At 39.6% G+C, this 9,772-nt stretch overlaps 1 non-coding gene across 1 annotated transcript; it reads right to left on the bottom strand.

Moving 5' to 3' along the window:
* Positions 1-1,347: 1,347 nt before the first annotated feature.
* On the bottom strand, positions 1,348-1,454 carry LOC141639147 (small nucleolar RNA R71). The gene has a single exon (XR_012542385.1). It is a non-coding gene; the product is annotated as a small nucleolar RNA R71 (small nucleolar RNA).
* Positions 1,455-9,772: the final 8,318 nt, after the last annotated feature.

The raw sequence follows: 9,772 nt of genomic DNA, 5'->3' as shown, positions 1-9,772 counted from the left end.
TTCATGGTTTATTTGCTTGCTTGTTTTGATCTCAACTCATGCACATGTTATGTTTGATGAAATGGGAGCCTATGAATCCTTGCATTTTTTACCCATCACCTATCTTTTCAATGAGACTTGTAAGACATAAACCAACTCGAGTCTCATTAGACCACGCATGTTGTTGAGTAGGGAAGACTAAGTCGACTTGTAGGTGTTGTACAATCTAATCAATTCGGCTCCGGGACCCAAACTTTCCTAGGATTGTAAGATATAACCCAACTCAATCCATCACAACAATAATTGCTTGCTTATAATTTGAGAACATGTTTGTATGATCAATTCCCATGAATCCCCTATGACCCCATGATACCCTAGTGCTTTTTATCAATTGTTTACAACCCTTTTAATTCATCTTGCTTATTTACTTTCATTGCTATTTAGTTTAGTGACCTTCTACATCAACCCAAATTGTGACACCCCTAAGACACCACTAGTTTCAATAGAAATCTCATCTCAATTCCCGTCCCTTGGGATCCGACCTTTACTTGCCTCTTTACTAATTGTAGAGTTGTTTGTGAAGCTATAAATTGTGTTTTGGTCTAGGTGCTCCTAATGACAAGTTACCGAAAAGATTTAGTAAGTCCGACCAAAAATGGCGCCGTTGCCGGGGACGGTGTTAACTTGATTTAGATTTTCTTATATTGTTATTAGTTGTGTCTTTCTTTGCCTTTGGGAAGTAAAACTCCTCAAGGTTTGTTCTAATTGTTTTCGAGTTGTTTGATATTTTGCATGTCTAGAAGGTCACAAGGTGATTTGTTACCTTTTGATCGTGAAATTGAAAGAACTTTGACAACCAATAGAAGACTTGCTAGGAGAAATTTGAGAGGTATTAGTGAGGTTGTAGATACTCAACCAACTATTGAGTTCATCAACCCTTTTGCAAGAGAAGGTGAGGAGAACCCAACATAAAATACCACACAAGATCAACCCACAATGCCTAAGTTTTCATCACATTCCGTACCCACCGAGGAGAACCTACCCAATGGTACTCCCACACCACAACATTTGACCGGAAATTTTATTGCCAAATCCGCCTTAATCCAATTAGTCGAAATGAGCCAATTTGGGAGGATGCCTAGTGAAGACCCTCATTCTCATATGGAAACCTTTTGTGACTATTGTGATGCGATTTATCAAACCGGTGTAACTCAAGACCAAATTCGATGGGTCTTATTTCCTTTTTCTCTAATTGGCACCGCGAAACAATGGTTGAAGGGCCTTGATAAGGCCACTCTCGGAATTGATTCTTGGAAAAAGTTGGCTCTAGCTTTCTACAAAAAATTCTACCCACCGGAAAAGACTAACATGCTAAGAGCTCAAATTACGGGTTTTAAGCAAAGGGATGAAGAATCTTTGTATGAAGCTTGGGAGCGGTTCAAGGGAATTTGTCGCTCATATCCTCACCATGAACTTAGCGAGTGGTTCTTGGTACAACAATTTTGGAACGGCCTATATGAAGATTCAAGGAACATTCTCAACATGGGATCAAATGGAATGTTCACCGAAGTTGATGACAATCAAACTTGGAACAAAATTGAGGAAATGGCGGTCCATAACTCACAATATAGTAGACCTCGCAAGGCTACTAGAGGAGGAAAGCATGAAGTGGACTCCGTTACTCAATTGGGTGCTCAACTTAGTGCTCACATCGACACAATCAATTTGAAGTTTGAAAAAGCTATGGCTAGACTTGAAGAAGCCTCAAAATCACCAAAGCATCATGTTAATGCCATGACGGCATCTCAATCAATCCCATGTGGGATATGTGAGAATTGTGGAACTTTAGGACATGACCAAAGTGAATGTAGGGGAACAAATGAACAAGTGAATGCTTTCCAAGCATACAAGAGTGGTACCCCTTATTCCAACTATTACAATGAAAACACCAAATTCCATCCAAATCTCTCATACAAAAGCTAAAATGTTCAAAACCCTCAAACAACATACACCCCACCTCCCATGAGAAACCAAAATCAAAGACCCTTTTATAACCAAAACCAAGGTTACCAAAATCATAATCCATACAATCAAAAAAATGACCAAGGTTTTGATGTTCAAAAAGCGGTCCTCCAAATGAAAAAGAATCAACAAGAATTTTTCACTCAAATGCAAAAAGATAGTCAAGCAAAGGAAACCACCATCAACAACATTCTAGCTCACACCAAGATGTTGGAAACCCAATTGACTCAACTAGCATCTTCAAGCTCACAAAGACAAAAGGGGCAATTACCACCTCAAAGTAATCCCCCTAGACATGAAACGGTTAGTGCCATTCACTTGAGAAGTGGTACAAGGTATGAAGCACCGAAGAAGCAAGTTGAGAATGAAGTTGTGGAAGCTAGTAATAAGAAAGAAATTGTGCAAAACTCCAAAGATGGAGAATCATCAAAAGAAGAAATTTCAAAGAAAAATGAAGACAAGGTCAAGGAGAAGGAGCCCATTGTGATTAGACTTCCTTTTCCAAGTCGTCAAGCCAAGCCCAAATTTGATGACCAACTTGGAAAGTTTATGGAAATTGTGAAGAATTTGGAAATATCAATTCCTTTCACGGAATTAATCAATCACGTGCCGGCCTATGCGAAATACATGAAAGACATCCTCACAAAAAAGAAGTCGATCCGGAAGCTTGAGACTATCGCCTTCACTAAGGTGAGTAGTGCAATACTTTAAGGGAGTTCACCTCCAAAACTCAAAGATCCGGGAAGCTTCTCAATACCGTGTACCATTGGCGACACCACGATCAACAAAGCCTTATGTGATCTAGGGGCTAGTGTGAGTGTTATGCCGTACTCGGTGAGTAAAAGGTTGGGGATAGGAGAGCTTAAATGCACCAATATCACACTCCAAATGGCCGATAGATCGACGAAGACACCATTAGGGATATGGGAAGATGTTCCCGTACGAATTGGGAAGTTTTTCATCCCGGTGGACTTTGTCATTGTTGATATGGAGGAAGATTCCAATATTCCAATCATCCTAGGAAGACCTTTATTACACACCGCGGGTGCGGTGATTGATGTAAAACATGGAGAGCTCACTTTAGAAGTAGGAGATGAGAGTATAACTTTCAACCTTGACAAGACTATGAGAGCTCCCCGTTTACATGAACCATGTTTTATGATTGATCATTATAGTCGGAAGGATGATAGGAAGAAGTCGGAACTCCAATGGAAGAAGAAAACTGAAGATGCTCCATTCAAAGAGCAAGAGAATTGTAGCAAAGAGAGCTTGCAAAGCTCACCAAAGTCAAGCAATGAAGAAGATGTCCTTATTGGCCAAGAAAAGGAAATGGGAAAGTTGTCTCCATCAAATCAAGAGATTTTCAATAATCAACTTAATGAAGTTTGTGGTCTTTGGGACGACGAATTTGAAGGGATTTTTAATCCCTACATTGGTAATGCCATCGATCAAGACCGATAACAAGGGGCAAGGTCTATTGAAGACCTTTATCATGACAATGAACAAGCGTTTGATTACTTTTTCAAGGTGTTAAGCAACATCAACAACACCTTGAATATGCCCCCTTGACATCTCATCAAGAATGGGAGTTTGTGGAGTCCTCCCTAAACCACCATTTGTAAATATTTCTAACTCCCTAGCTTGCATTTCAATTCTTATATTGCATTTTTGTTATTTTTGGATTTTTATACTTTGATCAAGATAATTATCATGTTTGAGAAAAGTGAGGGAGGGACTAATAATTTCAATTGTTGTGTAGTGCTTTAGCTTAGTGTGCAGATGGCAATTGCCTAGGCTATCCATGCCTTAGTAGTGCCCCCACAATGAAGAACACGCGATATGAAGAAGAATGGAAAAATGACAAGGGATATGCAAAGTGCACGGATGGAACTGAATCCGGGTAAAAGGGGTCGAACCCGAGCGGTTTCAGGAGAATCCGCCCGTCTTAGGCAATCCGGGCATATTGGGTAAAAGACGCCCGTCCATCATGAGCTGAATTTTTGAAATTTCTGACTGTCAACGAATCCGGGCGTCCTGCATTGAAATCCGCCCGACCTGAAGGGAAAGACGCCCGTCTTCCAAGTGAGAAAACAAGAAAAATCCCGTAAAGGAATCCACCCGTCTTCTCTCGAAGACGCCCGTCCCGCATTTTCAAATCCGCCCGTCTTTGTTCGAATCCGCCCGTCTTTAGGCGAGAATTTCCCAACCTGAACAGGGCGAAATCCGGCGTCCCGAGCAAAAACCGCCCGTCCCCCCCCGCATTTCAAATTTTTCGGGTTTTATAAACCCCCTCCCACATTCATTCCTTCATTCATAACACTACCCATAAACCGCATAACTCCAAAACCCACATCCTTTCCATCACAAAAACAATATTCCTCAACTACATTTACCAAAATCAAATCACAACATCCTTTTAACAACAAATCAATCACTCTTCTTTCAATAAAAATCAAAACCAAGCACAAAATCTTCAACCTTTGAGTCGATTTTTGAATTCATAAAGGCAGAGCCTTTTATCTTTAAATCGATTTGGGTACACTAGAAATTGAAGATTTTTCACTCTTTTCTTTGTTTATTCATCAATGGTAAGGACTAAGGGAGAAACAAAAGCAACAAAGGCAAAGGTACCAAAGGCAAAGGCACTCTTATCAAGACAAAAGAGTCTTCAAGCAAAGAAAGCATTGGCTATGGTGGTAGCTAGCCCAAACTTGGAAATGCAACAACAACAACCTCCCATGGAAGCAACAACATCTACTACTCCGGAAATTGCTCAACTTTCGAATTATCCGGAGGTAATTTTCATTTCCAAATCCCATAGGGACACTTTTGCCAAGTTTGCTAGAAAATCATTTCTATCCACCAAGTTTATTTGTGAAGATACCTTAGATAAGTTGGGTGTCCTTGAGCAAACTAGAGCCTTCTTTAAAGCCATGGGGTTGAAGAAATTGTTTGAATGAAAAGAATTGACATACCCCTCCCTTACCTTATAATTTTTGAGTTCTTTGAAAGTTAACAAGGTTGAGACTATGGAGACCATCGAGTTTCGCCTAGCTAATGTTAGTAGGCGCATCTCCTTTGAGGAAATGGGTAAAGCTTTGGGTCTTAGTGATTCACCGAGTTATTTTAAGAATGTTGGCAAGTATGACCCCGACCCTCTTTGGGAGGCGATTTCCGGAAGGAAATTTGAGGACTTTCATGCTAGTCGCGCTCTATTAGTCCACCATCCGGGCATTAGAGTGTGGCACAAGCTCATAGAGAACACCATCATTGCAAGAAAAGACACCAACCATTTCACCAAACTCGATTTTGTTCTTCTTGAGTCGGCTTTGAACATTGGAAGGGAATTCACCAAGCCTTTCAACTCTCTAAGGCTTTTGGTGGATAGATGGCTAAATATTGATTGTGGGAAAAAAGGCACTACCGTTATTGTGAATGGAGGCCTAGTCACTCTTCTAGCTAAATACTTTGATCCAAACTTCAACAAGGATAGCAAGTATGAGGCGAAATAAGGTGGTCATCTCATTGATATTAATACTATGATATACAAGTACAAGTGGGTTACCCATAACCCTCTTGACACCAAGTATGGATGGCTCACTAGTGAGGCTAGATCTTTCACTTTGCCTTCGAAGATTTGTCGTTTAAGTGTCCACCGGACCAACTATCTACTTCCCCTTTCAAAAGAGGCCGAGTACATTATCCGACAACAAAAGGATGAAATTGAAATGCCCTCCTCTTCCATTGTCACACCACCCTATCCTTTCGAGTACCAAGAGTTCAAGCCCGAAGGTGTTGAAGCAAGAAATGATAATTTGACTCTTCTTATGCAAGAGATGCACAAGCAAGCCTTCGAGGATCAGAAAGGTGCTTACTTAGCCGAATATCCACCCCTCCTTCACTTAGCTAGGCAAGGACTACTTGACCCTTCATGTCCTTTGCCTAGTTGGGCGGATAGGGAAGTCTTCTTTCCGAGTGCATCTAGGGTTGTTCCGGGTGATAATGAGGTTGTCGGTAATGAAGAGGTTGATGATAACAATGATGAAGAAGCTAGTGAAGAAGGAGAAGATGATGATGAACAAGGTGAACAAGAAAGTGAAGAAGAAAGTGGTGATAAATCCACTTCTAGTGAGGAAGATGATGATAGTGATGATATGATGGAAGATTAGCAAGCTTTAGAGGCTCCTACCCTCTTGAGGTTTGTCTATTTCTCTCTTTGTTGTATTTTATTAATCTTGATCATTTTTGGAGTAGTCCTAGCACCATAGAGGACTAACACCTCGGCCCCATTGAGGTGTTCTCATTTTATTGTTCCCACCTTTTCAAAATCCAAAATGACAAAATTAGTTTCATGCATTGCATAGTATGTGCATGAACTACACCCAACCTTAGGACATTAGCAATAATGTCTAAATCGGTTTGGGGAAGAACATGCATACACAACGGGAGGTAATCTAAATTATCCTCTCCGTCATAAACTAAAACCATGCATCATGTAGTGTAGATTAGTGTAGCTTGCATTTAGTATAGAATTCATGCATCATGTTTGCATAATTTTCCATCATTTTGGCCATTGAGGACAATGCCCATATTAGTGTGGGGATGGGGAATTCTAACTTAACTTTTATTCAAAAATCCAAAAAATTGAAAAATTTCGAGAAACCATAAAAATTTGAAAATTGAAAAACCAAAAACATGTTCATTTCCTTTGTAGTGTAGTTTTGTATATATTGTTTGTATATATCGTGTTTGTTCTATCCTTGTTCACATTCATTGACTACGCCACATCCGAGGCATGAGGATCATGAAGACCGCATGGTATGATCTTTCCAGTCTCCTTTTTCTTCTCTATGTTAATGACTATGTGGCTTTATTTTGATTGATGCGGTACAACAATGTGAACTTAGGACTTGCATTTAGTTTATATGTCATATTAGTTGGTAGAATCACTTGCATTAGGATGTATATATTAGTTGCATCATGGCTTGCATATAGTTGCATTTAGATAAATTTTTTTTAAAAGTGCCTAATTGAGAACTTTGATAAGAGCAACTAAGCCATTACAAATACTTTTTCAACTTAAGACTTTGTCTACTAAAATGGTTGTAAAACACCCTAGATTGTGTCATACTAGTGTCTTTTGACCCATGACCCAAAGCCTAGTCAAGGGTTTGCATGTGAGTCACCTATTCCAACCCCGTGATGCGATGTGGACTTGGTTAACTTGTCTAGGTGACCTTGATTGACCTTGTGGTAAGGCAACCCAAAAATACTTTCTATCAATAAGTTTGAAGTGCTCATTTCAAAAATTTTGTTATGTGGAAGTAATTTATTGCTAAGGAAACCTCAAATGTTATAAAATGTTGAAATATTGAGAATTTTAGTTATTTTGATGGAGGCGTACCACTTCGATGTGCTTTGGAGATGGATCCATTGAATTGGGCCCCCACACGGTTGTGAATTCAACCGCCCAGAGACAGAGTGACTATCACCCCGAAAAGCTATTGTCTAGATGTTAACCGGTTGCCTAATAAGCGATTGGCGAAAGCAAAGGACACTAGCCCGGAAGGGACAATCCCCATCTCTAATTTTTGAAATGTGAAAGTTGAATGAGGTCAATTTTTGAATACTAGTCATATCCACCCTTGTTTATAACGATTTGAGCATTTCATTCCCAAAAAGCTTTTTTGTCAAGCCACTTTGTCGAGCTTGGGACGATCCATGACCTTTACTTTTGTAGAGAATTCGAGACTTGTCATGTCATATGCTACTAGCATCATAGGGATCATCATTCCATACCATCCGATCACTCTTGACGAAAGCATTTGGAAATTGAGGACGAAATTAGTCTAGTTTAACACCATTTGGAGGTGATTTAGTGCCATCCTCTTAGCCTTAGTAATTTGCTGAACTAGTATTTGTGGAGGATTATATGCTCTTAAATTTGTTCTCTTTTAGTTGCCTCCGCCACTTGATGAGGAAGTGGCTATTCCTTTTGTAGATGCATCCATTATTTGATTTTGTGTGCTTAATGTTTGGATGTGTCGCCATTTTGGCAAGACCCACCTTGCCTTGCAAGAAGGCATCCTACCTCATGGTTGTCTTGTTGTGAGTTGAAGGGGCGGAGTGAGACCCGCTAATTGTCTCATATCGGCTATGTTATTAGGTTAGTTTAAATAATGGTCCTAGTCTTTGTCACCTCTTTACTCGGGACGAGCACAGGTTCGGTTTTGGGATATTTGATGTGACCATAATTAGCGCATATTTAGTCCCCGAATTAGCCTTGTTCCCATGCTTTTTAGTGCATATTTGGGTCATTTAATGTCTTTAGTTCTTTGTTTTGCATATTCTTTGAGGCTTTGTGTCCTTGGTAGGAAAGGAGTGTAAACCTTGCATTTTCATGGCAAAATGAGACTAAATTGATTGAATTCAATGACCAAGCATCAAGGAGAGACAAGATTAGAAGGCCTTTGTACATATTTTAGTAGATGAACAATGTTGAGGAAAGATCCTTGCATCCCCAAGGAAATCCCCAAGGATTTTATGAAGAAAAGGGAAGAAAGAAGAAGAAACAAGACTGAGGAGCAATCAGTGCGGATTGTCCTGAATCCGCCCGTCCCCAGCACGACAATCCGTGCGTCTTCCTTCTAAGACGCCCGGGCAGCAGCTACCAGAAGACGTGCGTCTTCCCCCAAAGACACCCGGGCAGAGACCGTTGAATCCGACCGTCCCGTGCCTAAGACGCACAGATTCCTGTCCAGCACAAATCCGTTTGTTCAAGCTTCAAAGAAAGAAGCCCTTCCTTCGAAAAATACCGGCGTCTCCCTGCTCAAATCTCAAAAGTGTAATTACTAGTTTAGCCCTTAGTTAACCCTAATGCATCCACCTAATTTCCACTATAAATACCCCATTAGTCTAATTAGAAGAGGATGTTCTTCTTATCAATTCTTAGGGTAGTTAATATCAATCAAATCTCTCTTTAGTTTTGTAATCAACAATTAATCAAGTTTTAATACAAGTTTTATTTCCTTAATCCCTCTTTTGTTCATCCTTTATTTTGGGTAATTGAAGATTATTTGGGTTATTATTGGGAGATTGACAACCTCTCAATCAAGCATCAAGTACTTCTTTTATTCTTTGCTTTATTATTGGAATCATTAGTAGGTATAATTCTCTTAATCCCTTTTTAATTATTGTTAATTACTTTCATTTGTTCATCATGTTTCATTTTGTTGGTATGATTGACAACCTTGCTAGCATGATCAAGATGATAATGAGTGAGTAGTCACCTAGCTAGGGTTAATGGGTAATTAGGGAAACCAACATAGGGAATGATTCATGCTTAAATTAATATGCTTTCATGGTTTATTTGCTTGCTTGTTTTGATCTCAACTCATGCACATGTTATGTTTGATGAAATGCGAGCCTATGAATCCTTGCATTTTTTACCCATCACCTATCTTTTCAATGAGATTTGTAAGACATAAACCAACTCGAGTCTTATTAGACCATGCATGTTGTTGAGTAGGGAAGACTAAGTCGACTTGTAGGTGTTGTACAATCTAATCGATTCGGCTCCGGGACCCAAACTTTCCTAGGATTGTAAGATATAACCCAACTCAATCCATCACAACAATAATTGCTTGCTTATAATTTGAGAACATATTTGTATGATCAATTCCCATGAATCCCCTATGACCCCATGATACCCTAGTGCTTTTTATCAATTGTTTACAACCCTTTCAATTCATCTTGCTTATTTACTTTCATT

The sequence above is a fragment of the Silene latifolia genome, unplaced genomic scaffold, assembly GCF_048544455.1.
Source record: "Silene latifolia isolate original U9 population unplaced genomic scaffold, ASM4854445v1 scaffold_283, whole genome shotgun sequence".
In the NCBI taxonomy this organism is placed as follows: domain Eukaryota; kingdom Viridiplantae; phylum Streptophyta; class Magnoliopsida; order Caryophyllales; family Caryophyllaceae; genus Silene; species Silene latifolia.
This window is presented reverse-complemented; position numbering and strand designations above follow the sequence as displayed.